Genomic DNA, 21,853 nt, shown 5'->3' on the forward strand with positions numbered 1-21,853 from the left:
AGCCCAATATAATGTCAGGGTCCCTTACTAGGAAATGGCATATAGTGATGGGTTTAAAGGTTAGATAAAGAATACGTGTTGACTTGGAAAAAATTCTACATCCTATCTTCCCCCCCCCCTAATTATTGAGCTTCTCTTCACAGGAGCCCTAGACCACAGCAATGCATATATATAGTATACAGCAGTCCCATACATTCACCACAAAACCTTTTCCCTTCCACAGCGATACTCTTACACCCTATTCACATCATATTTACTTAACGTGATGTACAGAGTCTGAGACAATAGCTTTCAAACAAGGTGACATCTGTGCTTACATTGTGGTGCATACTTTAGGATACACATTTTTTTACATTCTTAGTTATCCTATGTTTTACATTATGGTTTACATTATCAGTCTGTCATCTCCTATATGTTATGGTGTAATATTACATGTTTTATATCCATCCTTGTGTACTCTCACGAAACTCCTCTCTTACCCCCCATTTACCTTGGTTACACACATTTAACGTCCATTTTCCCTTCCACCTTGGTGCCCACAGTGACAGCCAACCTCCGTTTCCCGAGGAGCCACTTCCAGAAACAGATGGAATAGTGTTCAGGGCCTAACTTGCTCAACTACCCCAATGCCCTGGGAACCACCCTTTCTCTCGAGGGATACAGTTCCCTCTATTTGATGGCATTAGTCCTCCCCAGGATGTGGGTCCACCCCCACTCTCACTACTTGGGTGTCTACCCCGTGGTGTCACCCACTCTAGCAGAATGAGCATTTAGACATTCCCCAGGAGCCCTTCCTGCATCAGACCCTCCCCTCCGAGCATTCTAAACAGGTAACTCTCTTTATTATATTTTGATATGATTTTCTCGGCATTTTACTCTCCACCAACACCTGACCCTCTCCTGTGTTCGTATGCTACCCCTCCCTCCCCCCACTTTTGGGCAATGTTACCCATCCGCCCATCCCCAGCCCCCCTCAAACCCGCAAAGCCCCAACCAGAGGCAACCCCTTGCCCCCCTTTTATCTCTTCTTTGTGTTCATACTTACCACCATCTCGTCTTAAATTCCACCCCTGCATACATCGGCTCACATCCTTCCTCCACCCTCCGATTTCCTGTAAGCCTATCGTTCAGTCTCTTGCTATCTAAGGCAGCTTGGTTATTTCATATCATTGAGGTCATGTAGTATTTGTCCTTCAGTGTCTGGGTTGCTTCACTCAACATAAGGTTCTCAAGATTCATCCATGTTATCACATGTGTTTAGTGTGTTTGTTCTTACAGCCGAGTAGTATTCCATTGTGTGTATATACAATATTTTATTGATCCACTCATCTGTTGATGGGCATTTGGGTTGATTCCAACTTTTGGCGATAGTGAACAATGCTGCTATGAATATTGGTGTACATATATCGGTTTGTGTCCTTGTTTTCAGTTCTGCTGGGTATATACCCAGCAGTGGTATTGCTGGGTCATATGGCAAATCTATGGCTAGTTTTTTGAGAGACCGCCATATTGTCCTCCAGAATGGTTGGATCCTTCTGCATTCCCACCAGCAGTGGATGAGTGTTCCCCTTTCTTCACATCCTCTCCAGCACTTGTATTCTTCTGTTTTTTTCATAGCTGCCAATCTTATGGGTGTAAGATGGTATCTCATTGTGGTTTTGATTTGCATTTCCCTGATAGCTAGAGATTTGGAACATTTTTTCATGTGCTTTTTTGCCATTTGTATTTCTTCTTTGGAGAAGTGTCTGTTTAAGTCTTTTTCTCATTTTTTAAATGGGTTGTTTATCTTTTTATTTTCAAGATATAGGAGTTCTTTATATATGCAAGTTATAAGTTTCTTATCAGATATATGGTTGCCAAATATTTTCTCCCACTGTGTGGGCTCCCTTTTTACTTTCTTGACAAACTCCTTTGAGGTGCAAAAGGCTTTAATTTTAAGGAAATCCCATTTATCTATTAGTTCTTTTGCTGCTCGTGCTTTTGGTGAGATATTCATAAATCCATTTCCTATTACAAGGTCCTGTAGATGTTTCCCTACACTGCTTTCTAAGGTTTTTATGGTCTTGGCTCTTATATTTAGGTCTTTGATCCATCTTGAGTTGATCTTTGTATAAGGTGTGAGATGGTAATACTCTTTCATTCTTCTACATATGGCTATCCAGTTCTCCAGACACCATTTGTTGAATAGGCCACTCTCTCCCAGTTGAGAGGGTTTGGTGGCTTTATCGAACATTATGTGGCTATATATGTGAGGTTCTATATCAGAGCTTTCAATTCGATTCCATTGGTCTATGTGTCTCTCCTTATGCCAATACCATGCTGTTTTCACCACCGTAGCTTTGTAGTATGTTTTGAAGTCAGGTAGTGTGATTCCTCCAATTTCGTTTTTCTTTTTCAGTATGTCTTTGGCTATTCGGGGTCTCTTTCCTTTCCAAATAAATTTCATAGTTAGTTTTTCTAGTTCCTTGAAGAAGGCTGTGTTGATTTTTATTGGGATTGCATTGAATGTGTATATCAGTTTTGGTAGGATAGACATCTTAATAATATTCAGTCTTCCTATCCATGAACAAGGAATAGTCTTCCATTTATTTAGGTCTTCTTTGATTTCCTTGAACAATCTTGTATAGTTCTCGGTGTATAAGTTCTTTACCTCTTTAGTTAAATTTATTCCTAAGTATTTGATTTTTTTATTTACTAGTGTGAATGGTATTTGTTTCTTGATTTCCTCCTGATCTTGCTCATTATTGGTGTACAGAAATGCTACTGATTTTTGCGCATTGATCTTATAACCTGCAACTTTACTAAACTCATTTATGAGTTCTAGAATCTTTGTTGTAGATCTCTCAGGGTTTTCTATGTATAGGATCATGTCATCTGCAAATAATGACATTTTGACTTCTTCCTTTCCAATTTGAATGCCTTTTATTTCTGGTTCTTGCCTCAGTGCTCGAGCAAGTACCTCTAAGACAATGTTAAATAGGAGCGGAGACAGTGGGCATCCTTGTCTTGTTCCTGAGTTTAGAGGAAAGGAGTCTAGAATTTCTCCATTGTACACAATATTGGCTTTAGGTTTTTCATATATACTCTTTATCATGTTCAAAAAATTTCCTTGTATTCCAATCTTTTGGAGTGTTTTTATCAAGAAAGGGTGCTGTATTTTGTCAAATGCTTTTTCTGCATCAATAGATATAATCATGTGATTTTTTTCCTTCAGTCTGTTTATATGGTGTATTACGTTGATTGATTTTCTTATGTTGAACCATCCTTGCATACCTGGGATGAATCCCACTTGGTCGTGGTGTATAATTCGTTTAATGTGTTGTTGAATACGATTAGCAAGTATTTTGTTAAGTATTTTTGCGTCTAGGTTCATTAGAGAAATTGGTCTGTAATTTTCCTTTCTTGTGATGTCTTTGTTTGGCTTTGGTACTAGGGTAATGTTGGCATCATAGAAGGAGTTGGGTAATGTTCTTTCTGTTTCGATTTTTTGGAATAGTTTCAGCAGGATTGGTGTCAGTTCTTTCCGGAATGTTTTGTAGAATTCACCTGTGAAGCCATCTGGCCCTGGGCTCTTCTTAGTTGGGAGATTTTTAATAACTGATTCTATCTCTCTGCTTGTGATTGGTTTGTTAAGATCATCAATTTCTTCTTTTGTCAATATGGGCTGCTTATGTGTTTCTAGGAATTTTTCCATTTCCTCTAGATTGTCATTTTTGTTGGAATATAGTTTTTCAAAGTATCCTCTTATGATAGTCTTTATTTCTGTGGGGTCAGTGGTGATATTGCCTTTCTCATTTCTTATTTTGTGTATTTGCATCTTCTCTCTTTTTTTCTTTGTTAGTCTCGCTAAAGGTTTGTCAATTTTGTTGATCTTCTCAAAAAACCAGCTCTTGGTCTTGTTTATCTGTTCAAGTGCTTTCTTATTTTCTATTTCATTTAGTTCTGCTCTTTTCTTTGTTATTTCCTTCCTTCTTCTTCCTGTTGGGTTACTTTGTTGTTGTTTTTCTAATTCCTTTTAATGTGCAGTTAGTTCTTCAATTTTTGCTCTTTCTTTTTTGATATATGAATTTATGGCTATAAACTTTCCTCTCAGTACTGCTTTTGCTGCATCCCATAAATTTTGGTATGTTGTGTTATCATTATCATTTGTTTCAAGGTAGTCATTGATTTCTTTTGAGATTTCCTCTTTGACCCACTGTTTTTCTAAGAGTGTGCTATTTAATTTCCAAATCGTGGTGTGAAATCTGGGCTTCTGTCCCTTGCAAATCTCCAGCTTGACTCCACTGTGGTCAGAGATAATGTTTTGTATGATTTCAATCTTTCTGAATTCGTTCAGCCTTTCTTTGTGGCCTAGCATATGATCTATCTTGGAGAATGATCCATGTGCGCTTGAGAAAAATGTATATCCTGCTGTGTTTGGGTGTAGCGATCTATATATGTCTATTAGATCCAGCTCCTCTAATATACTATTCAGATGTTTTGTTTCTTTGGTGTTTCTCTTTTGAGATGTTCTGTCCAGAGTTGATAGTGGTGTATTAAAATCCCCCACTATAATGAAATTAGTTTTGACCTCATCGACCTCCTGAGATCTGTGCCAGTTTGTTCCAGAATATGAAAAAGCATAAAAAGGGCGAAACTTGGAAAGCAAATTTTACTTGACTTACTTTATAATATCTGAGACTGAAAAGCTATGAAATGTGTTGCATCTTTGCAAAGTTTACTCAGTTTTGATGGGCTTTCTTTCTTGTTTACTGGTTAATGCTTTCATCTACACATAAAAGCTTATTCTTTACCTTCTGGGTAACTTGCTTAATAGTAGAAATTCTGTGTCTTACCAAAATAATTTTCTGTGCTTTATGTTGATTTTACTATATCCTTAATTATTTAAGAGGGAAGAAATTTCCTTACTTATGGAAGAGCTAAGATTCTTTACAATCATGTTAACATCTATTTTTCTTTCTTTTTTTTTTTTTTTTGGAGGTACTGGGAATTGAACCCAAGATCTCATACATGCAAAGCTGGTGCTCAACTACTGAGCTACACCAGCTCCATGATATGTATGTTTTATTTTCACTTTGATTAAATAGGTAGCAAAGCTTTGTTTCTCAGGTTCCGTGATCCTTTGTCCAAATCTTCTCTGGCAATTTATTTTGCCTTACATCATTCAGATCATTTTTAAAATTAAAAAAAAAAAGCCTTCAAGATATCTTTTACACCTAAAACTACATTTGAGATTTCAGAGGGACCCTGGAAATCATGCAAAAATATTTTCTTAAAAGAGAGGAGCTAGATATCATTAGATTTGTTTGATGTGTTGTTTTGTGAGAGTTACATGGCAAGAGCTTTCAAGTCAGAGAGATACTCAGTCTGCTCTAAGCTAAATTTGTATAGGTAAAATGTTATTTCTATCAATATATCAGAAATTGTATTCTTTGTTAGAAGTCCCTGGAGGTTTGTCAACGCCCTCCCTTTCTATCATGTGTTTCAACCTCAATAGAAACACTCAACAAAACTCTCCTGAAGAGTCCCATTCATCAGCCATGTGGGATCAAAGCCCCCTCACAATTAAGAGGTGGAGTGGGCATCACCATCCCAGAGTCCTCAGGATTGGGGAATAAAATACAGACTAAAGTGGACTTACTGGTATTCTACTATAGAATTATTGTGACTCCAGCAATGGAAGAAATTATAGCATTGATGTGGAGACAATGGCCACTGGAGTTGCTGAAAGCAGGGAGAGGAAAAAAGAGGTATAATATGAGGGCATTTTTGGGACTTGGAGTTGCCCTCAAAGTTTACAATCAATGCTGTAGAAGAGATATGTGTAGAGAGGTCAGATCCGAGTCCAACCCCATCACACTCAGGAACACAAATTACAAAGTAAGGCCCACTGGCAAGGCACTGAATTTCAGAGCCATCTGTCATGACCATAGAACCTATGTGTCTCCATAGCTCTCAGGAGCACTAGTACCTGGGGTTGTATCTACTTTGGCCGTCTCTGGGGTCCTGCTGAGACATGCGTAAGTGCAACCCCTCTGATGATCTCCTGACTCATTTTGAAGTCTCTTAGCCATATAAATTCATCTGTCTTTACTATTTCCCCCTTTTTTTCAAGGTCTTTTTCTAGTTGAATCACAGCTGGTTATGGTAGTAATCCCTCAACCCCAGGGAGGCTCATCCCTGGGAGTCATGTCCCATGCTGGGGGGAAGGTAATGCATTTACATGCTGAGTTTGGCTTCGAGCGTGCCACATTTGAGCAACATGGAGGCTCTCAGGAGGTAACCCTTAGGCACCCTGCAGCTCTAGGCCTAGTTGAAATTTCAAGCACACAAGCTCATAGCATAGTCATCAGTATCAAGGGCCCATCATTGGACCTATTTGTGTGTATATTTTGTAAAAAGTCTTATATATACATTTATTACCCATATTCATACTTCACATGAGGTTTATTATGTTATACAGCTCCATGTTACATTTTTTAGCTTTCCTTCTAGTAATATACATGTCTTAGACTTTCCCTTTCAACCTGTCATACCCATAGTGCTAGTTACAAACACTACAATGTGCTCTCACTATTTCCATTCATTTCCAAAGATTTATAAAAAAACCTTTTTACCAATTTTGTACTGATTAACCCTTAGCTTTCCATTCTCCACCCTCATTCTCTTTTCTTCTGACCTATATTCTAATTATTAACTTCCACAGGGTTTGTTGTTTTTTTTAAAAATACAGCTGCCTAGGTTAGTCTGGATCTACTGAATCTCTTTATCTGATATTATTGGTATATTATGTATACTATATCTCAGGATTATGTGTTATATCTCGAGGCTGCTTTATAAAATCATGTTCTTCCATAAAAATTATGTTCATCCATTTATATAAATCAGATGTAACATTCACTATCTTCTTTAAAAATAAGTTTAATCATTATCCTTAGAAAAATTTTATCTAATGTTGGGGGGAATGGCTTCATTCTCTTTATTTTACATGCCACAGAAACAAGCAAAATTCCTTGTCAATTGAATTATTCTTATTATGAACCATTAGTACTTTCAAATTTGATAGCTATCATTAATAAATGAAGCACAGATATTTCAAATCTCTGCCATCTACATTTGCTTTTCATTTTGATATGGTGCTTTCCTGAAAGCTCTGCTATAAGCTACAGACCAGTTTGGTGTCTTCAGCAAAAATGGACAGCTTCAGAGTGGCATGAAAAAGACTGTACCAGGTCACTGACACTTCAAAGAATAAACTCTTAGATACAGACCTATGAGCTGGCATCACTTATCAACTCTCAGATTGTACCTGTGGTCTGACTCAGGATTTCCAGAACTCTTTATAGTTGAGAAGCAGAGAACTTTATGAGACAGCTAATTGAAGTGCCAATGGAATATGAATTAATTACATAAGGCTGAATGAACTGATGAGGAAAATTTTGTTGTGGTTATTTGTTTGGAATGTTTTGTACTTTGCTTTAATATTCTATTTTCTGGATATATTAGGAAGTTATTTCTCTTTCAACCTAAGCTACCTAATCCACAACAGTTTCACAAACTCTGCTCTCATAAACTGATATGAAACATTTCTAAGTGATATCTGATTTTCACTGATTCCCCAGAATTCAGAAACTCCCACTAAGTCTTCTTATTTTTCATGACAATCAAGTTACCTGTATAGGTTCAGCAAGAATCTCTCCTACTTCTTACTAATACATTATTTGGACAAATCAACTGCACAACTAAAACCTTATCTAGAATGTCATATTTGAGAATGATGGTCATCAAGCCAAGTATGGGATAAGTCACTTTAAGAAACAAAACTTGACTGTACTTATGGATCGAAAGCCTACCAAGTCTGCCAGTTCACCCAGGAAAATTTGCCTGGTACCTGGCTCACAAATTCCCAGTATTACAGATGGCAAAGAGGCTGCTTCCTAGAAGGCCAGGAACTTTTGCAAATACTGGGAATTTCAAGAGAAAGGGAATCAGGTAGATTTCACTAGATTTATCAGAATGAAATCTGAAGAGAGGGTTTCTTGGATTTGGTTTCCTACTCTCAGGGCAACAAATAGAGGCTTTTAAAAGTCCAATCCCAGATTCTTACAAAAACTTCCAGGCAGAAGTTAAGTATGTGAACTTAATGGTTATTCAATACACTGTGGTTTTAAATTTGAAAGCAAATTACATGGTGAATTAACAGTGTTGCTGCACTTATGTAAATTATCAAGCCAAATCTAATGAGAGAAGCCTTATTTTATAATCAAGAATACTTGTTTTTAAGTTTATTATGGTACAAGGGGAAATACTGTCATAGACTTTTGAGCGTGGCAGACTTGGCCCAGTGGTTAGGACGTCCGTCTACCACATGGGAGGTCCACGGTTCAAACGCCGGGCCTCCTTGACCCGTGACCCGTGTGGAGCCAGCCCATGTGCAGTGCTGAGGCGTACAAGGAGTGCCCTGCCATGCAGGGGTGTACCCCGCGTAGGGGAGCCCCATGCGCAAGGAGTGCGTCCGGTAAGGAGAGCCGCCTAGCGCGAAAGAAAGTGCAGCCTGTGCAGGAATGGCGCCTCTCACACAGAGAGCCGACACAGCAAGATAACGCAGTGAAAAGAAACATAGATTCCCGTGCCGCTGACGACAACAGAAGCAGACAAAGAACATGCAGCAAATAGACACAGAGAACAGACAACTGGGGTGGGGGGGAAGGGAAGAGAAATAAAAAATTAAATAAATCATAAAAAAAAAATTTAAAAAAAAAGACTTTTGAAAGACTTTGAAATGTGGGGAAAAAAACAGATTATAGAGTGTTGTCTCTAGAGCAAGTTGAAGAAAACTGATAATACTGATAATAATGCAAATTTTTGCCAACAGAAATGCAAATTAATTCTGTCCAGTTTAATGCAGTTGATAAGTGATCTGTTTTACATCTATTTGTAAATTCATTTTGGCACTCCTTATATGTCTGTGTGTGTGCGTGCACTACTTTGAATTCCCCTGTGAACCAATGGTAATTTCCTGTTGGTTTCCTCATTAACTAATGAGCTAAATAAAAACTTTGGCACATGTTCACGGAAAGAAATCAATTACTAAGGAAATACATTAAAAATTTTCCCTCTGAATATCTACTTACCCATTTTAGAAACATACAAAGCAAGGTATTATTTCTTCCTTGGAATTTAATTTTCTATCCCATGCCAACTCTTTTTCTCTAAAAATGCTTTTTGACTCAAAGTTGACTTTATGTGTCTTATATCAAGACTTTGTGACTTATATTAAGACTTAAAACTATATCCGTTTTAAATTAGTACTTACCACTTTATCTTTTTTCATCCTTTTAATTTCAAGTATTTTTATGCAAATGTTTGGATGCATGTATACTATAACAGGATTTTGCTTTTATATGGTTTGAAAATTTCTAACTTTTGCAGTTAAATTAAATTGCACATTTATTATTATTTGTACATTTTAAATAATGTACTTATTTATTACATTTAATGCAGTAAATGTAAATTAAATCATATACATTTATTGTAATTGCTGGTATATTTACATTTATTTCTATGATCTTACTTTGTTTTCTATTTGTCCTCTTTTTAAATTTAGCAAGGATATCTGTTTGAAAATTACCTTTAGTGGTCTACTAATCTCTCTGGTTTCCTACTGTCATTTGTTTGTGTTATTTTTGTTTTATTTACGTCCAAGAATTCTATACTTTCTTCCCAGGTCACTAGCATATTTTAAATTATTTTAAAAACACTTTATCTGGAAATTTTAGTTATTTTCAGTGGAAGTATGTTGATCTGAGTACCTTTTCCACCATACTGCCAGAGACATAATTTTGCATCTCTTTTATTTTTAAAACTGGGGATTACATTCAGTGATGATTTTACAAATTTACATATCTACACAGAGTATATGAGCATAAAAAAGTATTCTTAGAACACTCTAAAGTAATATTTTAAACTATTTCCTCATTACAAAAATATTATATGCTTATTAGAGACAGTCTAATAGTCTAATAGTATGCCAGAGATGCTTTAACACACACTCGATGGCTGAAAAAAACAGGAATTTATTGTTTCACAGTTTTGGCAACCACACATTCAAAATCAAGGTGTTGGCAGGATGGTGCTTTCTCTGGAGTCTGCAGTGTTCTGGTGGTGTTTGCCAGCATTCCTTAACTCAGTCTCTTGCTTCCTTCACATGCTTATCTGTGTGCTTCTGTCTCCTACTCCTCACCGTGTCCAAATTTCCTCTGTTTTTAAGAACTCCAGGCATATTGGATTTAAGCTTTCCCTATTTCAGTTTGGACTCACCTTAATAGAACCTTCAAAGATCCTATTTACAAACAAGTTCACATTTGCAGAACCAGGGGTTCAGACTTGAACATGTCTTTGTGGGGAACATAATTCGATCCATAGCACAGACTACCATTAAAAGATCATCAATAAATCCATCCTCCCTCCTCCAGAAATAATCCATGTTGTTCATCAGAAGCTAAAGGAGGATTCAATACTGTGAACAATATCATGGAAAGTCAAATCACCCACTGAGTATTAACTTAATGGAAATATTATTGAAAAGAAGTGATACAATTCCCAAGATCAAATCACTTCTTGGACAGGAGTATTATTTTAGATAGTGACTGCCGTGACAGATAAAACATCACACCAACAATTTCTAATCATCATTCAAATAATTTAGAAATTATTAGAATAGTTTGGTAAACAACTTATATGGTACAGTTAATATAACTTGGTAAGCATTTTTATAACATATGTAGCTATGTTTAGTGAGAAAATAAGAGAATTTTTTATTTTTAATGTACATATTAATGTGCATTATCATTCCAGCTGTTCAATTGTGATTTTAAAATATCATGTGTTTTGTTTACATACACACATGCATGCATTCACAGAAGGTACTTAGCACATATTACAATTTCAGTTTATATTTTACTAAGGCACAAAGGCTAAAGCAAATATATAAAATCAAGACATGGTACGAGCTCCTAATTATGTGCTATTTGAAAATATATAAATTTGTTACATTTGTGGAATGGCTTTTTAGATAGGTAGAGCCATTTTTTAAATACTTATGGTATGAATGAGTGAATAAAAGAATAAATGAATATCACAACTGCCCTGTCATTTACAGATATTCTTCTTCTAGAGAAAAAAACACACATGCAAAAAATAAATAAATAAATAACCACTGTTTCACCTACAATTTAGGCAGTTCATAGAGCCCTAGAGCAAGCTATTTTCAGTCATGTTTCATGCCTAAGTCAAAGTCAGAAAGTCCTTTGAGAGAAAAGCATCTGATTTGGGCCTTTCTGCCTTGTAGCAACAAAAACACCCCTGTGTGCCTGGCCAGTGAGGTGACATACCGTCTGCCATTAGTTAGTCGGTGGCTGAGTCATGACTAGAATTTATGCCTCCCCGTTCCAATTCCAAGTTCTTGCCAGTCCACCTTGCTGCGACCTTATCTAACGGTAAACTCAATAAAACCTGTCTGTTCTGAGTGAGTTGTATGTTACCGCAAGAAAAAGTCCACCGAATGAAAAAATGATAATCATTCCCCAAAATGAACTGATACAATTCCTAATAAAGCACCAAATAAAATGGTCACTGTGTTCAAGAATACCTTTCCATACCCTGACTCAGTGCCCTCCTAACACTGATGTGAGAGATATAACAATTAACCACTTTACATACAGGACATCATTTTACTTTCTAGGCCTTTTCTTAAGGATCTTGACAATTCATATAACTGAACCAGAATCCTTAAGTTACTTCAGACAAGAATGTATCTTTAGCTTTAGGATAAAATAGCCCTGTGTGCATGCATATGTATTAATTTCTTCCTTTTGTATGTGTGTTTGACCACATCAATCTAACTCTTTAAAAAGTATTGTAAATCCATGGAGAATAAAATACTACTCCTTTATATATGGAAGAGCATGTTCACATGCTTTGTTTGCCATAATCTCACATAAACCCAGTGATATGGGTTACTCCATCCATTTTACAGATGAGGAAACTGAAGGTCAGAGAAGTTATGTGACAGAGACAAGTGGTAAAAGCCTAACCTATGGCTTGGCTCCAAGACTCCTGTTGTTCATCATATGCCACCCTTCCTTTCTCATCAGTTCATAAAGAAAGGATCTGCCTGGCACAGAAGGATGCTGATGCAAATGGAGACATGAAGAATAGGACTGGCTCCCAATTTTCTTCCCCTCAAACTGATGTGGGCCATGGGTGGGAGGCTGTTTGTCTCTTCGTAGATAACCTAAGCTGTATGTGTCCTGACCTGTGGGTGTGGGACAGTAAGAGGCTGCAGACACCGCCCCCCCCCCCTTTGGTGACCCTGGCAACGACTTCAGTCCCAGAGAAACAGTTTATCAATGCAAACTCTATAAACTTTAAATATTCAGGGAAAATGCAAACCAAATGTGCTAAAAGCTTATCTAGAATGTATAAAGTCCATGCTAAAAGCTTACCTAGGATGTGGAAGACATATGCTAATTCAAGTTTACTGAGCACTGAAACAAAAGAACTGGTTGTCCCTTCCTCTCTGTATAAAAGGAACTCGAAGATCTTGTTCCCAGTTTAGGTTTGAAACAGAAAGCTCCCGAGTCCCACCAGCCAAATAAATCATTTTTTTCTTCTCAAAATCATTCCTGAGTCCTGGCCTTTCTATACGCAAATAATTGAACCTCCCTCATCTTCTACAACAAAACCAGTCCCAAAGTCTGAGTCCCTTAGACTCAAAGTGTTGTTTGAGGACCAGCTACATCGGCATCACCTGGGAGCTTGTGAGAAATGCAGGATTTGGGGCCTCTACTAAATCAGAATCTGCATTTGTACAAGGTCCTGGATAATTCCGAGGTACATCAAAGCCTGAAAAGCACCGGTAGAGACACCCATTACTTTGGGATAAGAATGGTTTCCAGCCAGAACAGACCCTCCTCAGGTGAACATCCGAAATCGAGAAGCAGATAGAGCCAATCGGTCAATGTCATCTGAATTCCGATTTTAGATTGTTTTGCAAAGAGGCATCTCCAGAAGTGAGACCTGCTGCAGGTCAGGGTGGGAACCTGAAAACTTGTTCCCGCAGAGCAGTTCTAGGGGCACCAAGGGCTGTGCTGAAGCTTTTGAATTGAAGGAGGAGCCAGCCCTGGGGTAGGAGTGGGTGGCGCTGCAGCCCCGGGGCAGCCCCGGCGGTCCGGTGATCCTTCCGGGAGCAGATCTCCAGCGTCTCGCCCTGGCGCCAGCGGTTCCCCGCCGTCAACAGCGCGAGGTGTCGGGTTGCGACCTGGGTTGGGACCACCCCTAAAGGCCGTTTGAATGACATTACCTGGGGTGGGGAGCGGGAGAAGGAAAAGAAACCATCTTGAGGCGCGGCGGGGCTGGGAGCCGAGCGAGACGTGCCCCAGACTCAGGGTGCCGCGCGAGGCCCTGGGCCCCGGCCTTGAGTCCGGCTGGGATGCCGCAGGCGGGGACCGCCCCCAGCCGGCTGGGGAGAGTGGGTCTAAAGCCACCAGGTCGGTGGAGGAAGGCGCGCGCCCTCTACCCTCCACCGAGGCGCCCGGCGGGGAGGCCACAGGGGCAGCGCGCTCCCGTCACTCCACTGGGGCTTACACCTCTCACGGCGGCCGTCGCATCTCGCCAAGGAGCATTAACTTCGCTCGCACGCGATCGGTTCCCGCCCCTCTGCAATTCCACCGCCAGGACCTGGCCCGCCAGCCTTCTCTGGGTCTCTTTCTCCCTTTCTGGAAATCTGCCGGGTCGCCGACGGAGCCGGGCGCGCTGCAGGGAGAGCGGGGTCCCGGGCAGCAGCTGCCTGGGCCGGGGATGACAGGCCGTTTGTTTGGGCTTCTGTTTACTTCGAATTCGTCTTGTCTCCAGGGCCTTTAGAAACCAGCTAGTGAAGACTTGGCAGGCCCCAGCCCGGGGTGGCATCGGCGCTCCCCGCCGGGCAGAAAAGCTATGGGTCCAGGCAGGGCCTAGCAAAGCCCCAGAGAGAGAGTCGGAAGTGGCCGAGTCCGTGGCCTTCTCGTTGCGGACGGCTGGGTTTGGGGGTGCCCGGGGAGCTGGAGGACTCGGCTGCGGAACCCGTTCCGCGGCTTGGAATCGGCAAGGTACTCGAGTTCTCCAGGCCCTGGATTCCTCAGCTATATAACGTGGGGCGAGTTGCGGTACCCAGCTCAAACCAGCGTGACGCGGACTACGGGAGTTCCTGTCAGTAAAAATCCTGGAACAGTGCCTGGCACAGTGTCGGCCCTTTTATTATCAGGAGTCAAAGAGGAAGGTCCGCTAAGACTTAAGGGTCAAGTTATTTTCATATAGAGTATTTTTGCGTGTTGCGATGTAAAATGCAAGTGTATATTTCAAAATACATACGTAAAGGCATGTATAGTTTACCAGAATAATAACAACAAGAAACACGTGGTATGTGTATATGCAAAATATAAAGTGAATTTTATGCAAACATTTTGGCGGGGACAAAGACCACTTGTCTCTTCATTTAGAAAATCAAAACTTTCAGCAAATACCAGCTTGCCCAACAAACCCTCTTTCCAGGCTTTCTAATTCCCCGGGTTTCCCTAATCTCCCTACAGGATTCCTTCCCTGCAGGTCGGTCCCTTCCCAGGAATGTAAGTAAGCAGCCCCTGTGCTGCAGACTCCCTGGGGAAGTAGGGAATCTGGAGGAGGCCCCTCCTCGGAATCAGGGGCTTAGTCTGCCAAAGCCAGGCAGGCAAGGACTCTCCTAACTGGAACGCACCCCCTGTGGTATAGGGACTCCTCTGAACCCAGATGGAATTAGGGTTAGGGTTTGCTCTACCTGTTAAGAAAGGCTTTGTTAAGGGAAAAATAAGACCCTCGTCTTGTATCAAGGGCTATAATGAACTCATTTAATCAATGGGCTGCTTTCAAACACAAACACTGTTTCTGGCCTAACCTTGATATGCTCATTGCAGTCAAGTTAAACTGAAAGTCACCCATCCCTACTACAGGAATAAAGTGGCCCTTAAAGGACCTCTACTAGGAAACAAGTGATGCTCATATATTTTGTTAGTGTAGTTCACTTTATGGTGCACATTTAGAAACAACTTTTTCTTTCTGCCGCCTCCCACACACACACTCCTTTCATCAAAAAGGTTCTATTTCCCAACCCGACTTAGATCATCTCTACATTACTTTTTTTTTGGCAGGGGGAGGGTAGGGTATACAGTACAGTAAACACACAGAAAAGTGCAAAAAGCATAATTGACAAACTTAGTGAATTGTTGTGAAACAAATACTCAGATAACAGGACAACCTCCCAGAAGCTCCCCTGTGCCACTTTTGGATTATAAAACTCTTCCATTCTCCTAGCAGTAATCATCAGCCTGACTTTTATTGTGTTCATTTCCTTGCCTTTCTTTTTTATATAGCTTTGTTACCTAAGCATATATCCCAAAACAATATATGCTCATTTTAATAGTGCCTGTTTTTAGAACTTTATACCAATGAATCATCTAGTATGTGTTCTATTGTGTCTGGCTTCTTTTGTTCAAATTATGTCTTTAAGATTCTTCCCTGTTTTATCAGTGGTTCATTCTCTTCGCTGTTGTATAGTACTCCAATAGCTATATGACTCTATATACCACATGGCTATAAAACAGTGGATTTTTTTAAGAAGGCACCAGGGATTGAACCCAGGACCTCGTACATGGGAAGCAGGTGCTCAACCACTGAGCTACATCCACTCCCCAGCACAGTGTATTTTATCCTGTTTTACTGTTGGTGGACATTTGGATTGTTTTGTGTTTGGAGCTATTACAAATAATGCTGCTATGAAATTTGATGTACATATCTCTTGATGCACATATACACTCAGTAGGGTTTATGTATAAAAAAATGGAATTGCTGGGTCATAGTGTAATTTTTTTTTTAGATTTGTTTGTAATTTATTCCCCTCCCCCCCCCCCCCCCCCCCCCCGTTGTCTGCTCTCTGTGTCCATTCCTTGTGTGTTCTTCTGTGACTGCTTTTATCCTTATTAGCGGCACTGGGGAATCTGTGTTTCTTTTTGTTGCGTCATCTTGTTGTGTCAGCTCTCTGTGTGTGTGGCACCATTCTTGGGCAGGCTGCACTTTCTTTCGTGCTGGGCAGCTCTCCTTATGGGGTGCACTCCTTGCGCGTGGGGCTCCCCTACGCAGGGGACACCCCTGAGTGGCATGGCACTCCTTGCGCACATCAGCACTACCCATGGGCCAGCTCCACACAGGTCATGGAGGCCCGGAGTTTGAACCACGAACCTTCCATGTGGTAAGCAGACGCCCTATCCATTGGGCCAAGTCTGCTTCCCTCATAGGGTAACTGGACTTGCCACTTTACTAGATGCTGCCATACAGGTTTCCAATTTCCACACCCACAAGCATCATATAACTGGTCCCATTGCCCCACATCCTTGCCTGCTCACACTTAAGTATTGTCTGGCTTGTAAATTTTAGCCTATTGAGGTTGTGCACCTTATGTGTATTTGGCCATTTAGTTTTCTTCTTTGTGGGAAAAAAAAGGTTGTTTATCCATTTTCTCTTTTCTTTTTGTCGCTGCTTTAGAAAAGTTTGTTCTATATTCTGGATTGGAGCCCATTACTGTGATACGCTGCTAATATCCCCCCACTCGGTGGGTGGCTTGCCTTTTCACTAGATTGATGTTGGCTTTTGTTGAATAAAATACAGTCCCATTTATCAGTCTTTTCCTTTATAGAATGTGCCTTTTGCAACTTGTTTTAAAAATTACTCCCTGCCTTCCGGGGTCATGAAAATATTCTTTCATATCATTTTTTAGAAACTTTGCTTTTCACACTTAAGGATAACTGAGGTTTTGAATCAGTGCCTTAAACTCTTTCTAGAGCAGACAGAAAGCGCAAACAACGAGGGGACAGGATTCTAGAGCAGCTAGCGCAAACAAGGAGGGGCGGGAAAAATAAATAAAATCTTTAATAAAAAAAATTTCTACCTGCTAGAAGTTCTTCCAGTTGTGGCTGCTGTAACCAATGGTTTTTCTTGTCTCCAGGTTGCGCAAAGTGGGTAGACCCACCAGGTGGACAATTCCCTTTCGCAGCTGCTTTTTGCGCAAGAGTTTTGCTCTCAAAACCAAATTAGGTAGACCAGCTCCCTGCTTCCCCCTGACTCCCCAGAGTCAACCGCAAAATCGCGTGGAGGCACCTCCGCTCCCACGCCAGCTGACGCCGCTCCCGGGGCGCGCCTGCTGTGAGCCCCTGTCCCGCCTCCACGGTCCATTTCTACGGAATCCTCCAGGATCCGGGAACGAAGCCCCTCCCACCGCCACCGTCCGACTTCGCTATTTCGTGTCTTCGCTGCTTTCCGCGAGATCTTCTCTCTGAGGTCTTCCAGGAGCCGGGGGGCGAGGGGAAGCCCTCGGAGAAGTCCTGGGAAGGAGGTGCAGGTTGCGGGTGGTCGGTCAAGGTGAACTCTAAGCCGCGCGCCCCTCGGGACAAGCCCCTCTGCAAGCGCCCCGGGAAGAGCGCGGAGGGGCTCAGACTGCAGCCACGACGCGTTTGCCCGAGAATACCCAAGTAATAAGTAATTTCCATTTTTCTATCAGGTTCTACCACCGTAGGCCACCCTTCGCGAAGAACTGATGCCCCTCTCCCCCTTACACCAAAGAAACAATCTGAGAAGCATGAAAAAAAAAATTTATTACGGAAAGGTGTATAGTAATGTTACTTATGAAAGGGAGAAATGGGAAGAAACTTAAATATCCCACAGAAGAAATCTGTCTTCAAAATATTTTATATAGCCATAGGGAAAAAATATGCACTCAAAATCGTTTTAGAAGAATATTCGATAACATGTAACATTTTTCATAATACAACGTTAAGAAGTAAAGCAAGTTAGAATATTCAATCCCAGCTTCTTTAAAAGTAAGTAAGTATACAGGCAGAAGAAAAAACTGAGTTTATAAATATCTAAATGTTTTTTTCTGCGTCGTAGGATTAGATTTTCTTTGTGCTTTTGTGTGGTTTTTTTTCTTTTTTTCGATGAATATGTGCTATTTTAGGAATCAAATTGTTTTTTAATAGGAAGACGAGGGAGAGAAGAGGGAGGGAGGGAGGGTGAGAGAGAGCCAGAGATCCCTGACATTTCTAAAACTGCTGCAGTGGAATGTATGTCATCAAGGCCTGTTTCTCTGCCATCATTTACGCGAAGAGTTCTGCATACCTAGAAAACGAAAACTTGAGGCAACTACTGGTGTAGTTCAAATGGCGGATTAAAAAAAAAAAAAACTTCCTATTTCGAGAAAGCAGGAATTTGCTTTTCAAATCTTAATTTCCCGACGCTATTATTAATCCACATTTAATCCGTGCTGAGAAAAATGAAGGAGTTAATAAATGTGCTCCTTGTTCTAGTTATTTTGCTTTTCCTGCCCATCCAATAAAACAAATCTGCTCTCTGCGAAATAAAAACTAACTCCAGTGTTCTTTGTCCTCAAAATGTTGGTTGCCACGAATCTGTGCTGCCATCATGGAGAGCTGGAATCCCCTTCCCTAAACCCCATCCCCGCCCTGTGAGCAACTCGGTTCACTTACCACTACCCTTCCTGCACAAATTTGAGCGAGCACACACATGCGTACACATCCCTGGCTTCTGAACCCCAGCTTCTGAGTCAGCAAGTCCAAGGTTGGGGCTTAGCCAGAGGAGGGAGTTTTTGCCCCAACACTCTGTGGAATTGCCCAATTAGGGTCACCACTGACCTCCGGTTGCTAAATCTAATATTCATTTTTCTGTCATCTTATTTGACTTCCAGTGGCATTTTACATAGTTCTTAATTTCCTTCTCCCCTACATGCTTCTTTTGCTTTGTTTTCAGACCACTGGCTTCTCTGGTTTTTCTGCTTCACTCTGGATTCTCCTTTACTGATTCCTCCTCTTCTCCCAACCCCTTTTTCTGTTTAACATTTTTATTTCAAAAATTTTCCAACTACCAAAAAATGGAAAAAATAATACAATGAAACCCATTTTTCCTTCATCTAAAATTCACCAATTATTAACATTTTGCTACAATTTGTTCTCTCTCTCCATATATATATATTGCTGAACTATGGAAAGATTTGTACATCATGAATCTTCACACCCGAATGAATGTTCCTAACCAAACTTCCAAAAAACCACTCTACTATCATCACATCTAAGAAAGTTAACAATAATTCCTTTATTTCATCTAATAGTATTAAAATTCCAACTTTTCTAATTGTCCTCAAATTGTCCTTTTTTAGCTTCATTTTCATCCAGTGTGCAGTCCAAGTTCACACATTTTATTTAGTGGTAATGTCCCTTGGTTTCTTTTTATCTAGAACAGCTCAGCATCTCTTTTTTAAAAATGACTGGAAGTTTGATATTATTTATGAATTCCAAAAAGAGGTATTTATTATGTTTGTACACTGGTCTGTTCCTGTGGACATGATACCCTTTGGTTTATTTAAATTCAAAGGCTTTACATTTACTTGATTAGATTATGTTAAGATTATGATAAGCTTTGATTTGACCACATCAGTAAAGTGTAACTCAGTGTGAGTTTCCGCCCCTTTTGTGGACTATAAAAATGAGCACTTAATCATGGAGATACACAGAAGTAGATACACAGAGACGAAGAGACACAGAGAAATAACAGAGAGCTCCACAGACACACAGAGGAGAAAACTTGTCATCTTTGATCCTGTGGTCCTGGGAAGAAAGAAGCCATTCTCCTAATAGTTTATAGCTGGCCTTGTGATGAGAACAGAGCAGCTGAGCCAGAAAGAAATGAGCCCTCCAGCCTATAGCTGAGATCAGAAGCTGAGCCCACACGGCCTTAAGGGGAAAGAGGAAGGCTGAACCCTAACAGATATCAGCAGCCATCTTGCTTCAACACATGGCAACAGACATTTGATGAGGAAGTACCTCTTATGCTACCTTGAATTGGACTCTTTAGGACCTGGTAACTGTAAGCTTTTACCCCAATTAATACCCTTTATAAAAGCCAGCAGACCTCTGGTACTTTGCATCAGCACCCCTTTGGCTGACTAATACTATGACACTGACTTTCTTTTGCAGCAGCAGCAGCCAGACCAATTGATTTATTCTGAATAAAGTCTCATAGTCTGAATCCCTGATTTCTTAAACTTTGGACTGCCTAAGAATTTGGTTTTGAACCTCTCTATTTATACCCACTCCTTCAGGATATCACCCAGAATGGCAACTTTAATTATCAGCTATATGTCTGTATGTCAACAATTCTCAAGTATATATCCATAGCCCAGGCTTGTCTCTTAAGCTGCTTACTGGAAAACTCCACTTGGGTGTCTCAGACACATTTCAAACTTTGAAACTAAACTAATCTTTCATCCAAAACCTCCTCTGCCTTTATAGTTTTCCCCTTCTCAATTGATAGTAACTCCAGTCTTTCCAGTTACACAAGCCAAAAAACTTAGGCTCCTCCTTGTACCTTATATTTCACATCCAATCCATCTGGAAATCCTGTTAGCTCAATACTTAGAACATACTCAGAATTGGACCACTTTTACCATCTCCATAGCTTCCACCTGGGTCCAGCTATCACCATCTATCCCCTTCATTATTGCAATAGCCTCCTAACAAGTCTCCCTCTTCCATCTTGTTTGGGGCAGGGTCCATGCCCATATTTTACAATCAGGCTTAGAGAAACCAAATAATGTGGTTGCAATACATTATTAGAAGCAAAGGAGTAGGGTTTCGGTCCAGCCTGGTGGTCCACATACTTCACTGGACCATTACCTTCTACTCTAAACACAGAAGCCAGAGAGTTCCTTTACAAACTCAAATCACATTATATTATTCCTATACTTAAAACCTTCCAGTGTTCTCAGTTTCTCTCAAAAGTAAAACCCAAATTCCTTTGATAACCTACCAAGGCCTGCATGATTGGTCTCCTTACCTCTCTGACCTCATCTCCTACAGCCCCTCTCCCTCTTACTCATTCCACTCCATCTACACTAATTCTCAAACCAGGCATAAACTTTCCCTAGGGCCTTTCCACTAGCTGTTCATTCTCCCTTTACATGCCCTTTCTCCAGACACCCACATGGCTCACTCCCTCATTTCCCTCAGGTCCTTGCACAAGTGTCACTTACTCAAAGAGAATTTCTAACTACCCATCTTAAAATTGCAATTGCACACTCATGCACACACATGCTCCTGATCCCCCTGATCCTGCTTTACTTGTTTTCTCCATATACATATCATCTTTGAACATACTGTATAATTACCTATGTATTATTATTATTTGCTTATTTTCTGCCCCCTTCTTTGTTAAATTGTAAGCTCCTTAAGAGCAGGAATCAAAGAAGACCTCCCTGAGGTTATCTGAACAAAGACCTGGACAATCTGGAAAAACAAGGGGTATGGGTGATAAATTATATAAAAACCTTTCAAAAACTCTTCATAGAGCATAGTGCCTCGTTTGTAGTATAGTGTTTACTACAAACACTGGTTTATAGCCACAAATATTGTTTATTACTAATATTTAGTTCATAACTTCATTCAAGGTGGGAAAGTAATGCTGAGAATTTGAATGAATGGTTTATTATTAAACCAACTACATTTATTATGAGCTACTTGGTAGGTTTGCATAGAGGAAGGCATAGACCCAATGAAGTATCTGGACCACCAGGCTAGGCCAAAGCCCTACCCCTTTCCTTCTAATAATGTGTTGCAACCACATATTTGATTTCTCTAAGCCTGTCGGTAAAATTGGGGTATGGACCCTGCCCCACCCCTGATAACAGAGTCAGATATTCCTTGGACCCTGTCCTTCCATG

At 40.3% G+C, this 21,853-nt stretch overlaps 1 long non-coding RNA gene across 1 annotated transcript in view; it reads right to left on the minus strand.

Moving 5' to 3' along the window:
• LOC111764399 (uncharacterized) overlaps nucleotides 1–17,199 on the minus strand; it is a 39,939-nt gene extending 22,740 nt beyond the window's left edge. Inside the window, exon 1 of the long non-coding RNA XR_002797019.2 lies at nucleotides 17,015–17,199. This is a non-coding gene — a long non-coding RNA (uncharacterized lncRNA). The remainder of the gene's footprint in view (nucleotides 1–17,014) is intronic.
• Nucleotides 17,200–21,853: the final 4,654 nt, after the last annotated feature.

This window comes from Dasypus novemcinctus, chromosome 25 (genome assembly GCF_030445035.2).
Source record: "Dasypus novemcinctus isolate mDasNov1 chromosome 25, mDasNov1.1.hap2, whole genome shotgun sequence".
Taxonomy (NCBI): Eukaryota; Metazoa; Chordata; class Mammalia; order Cingulata; family Dasypodidae; genus Dasypus; species Dasypus novemcinctus.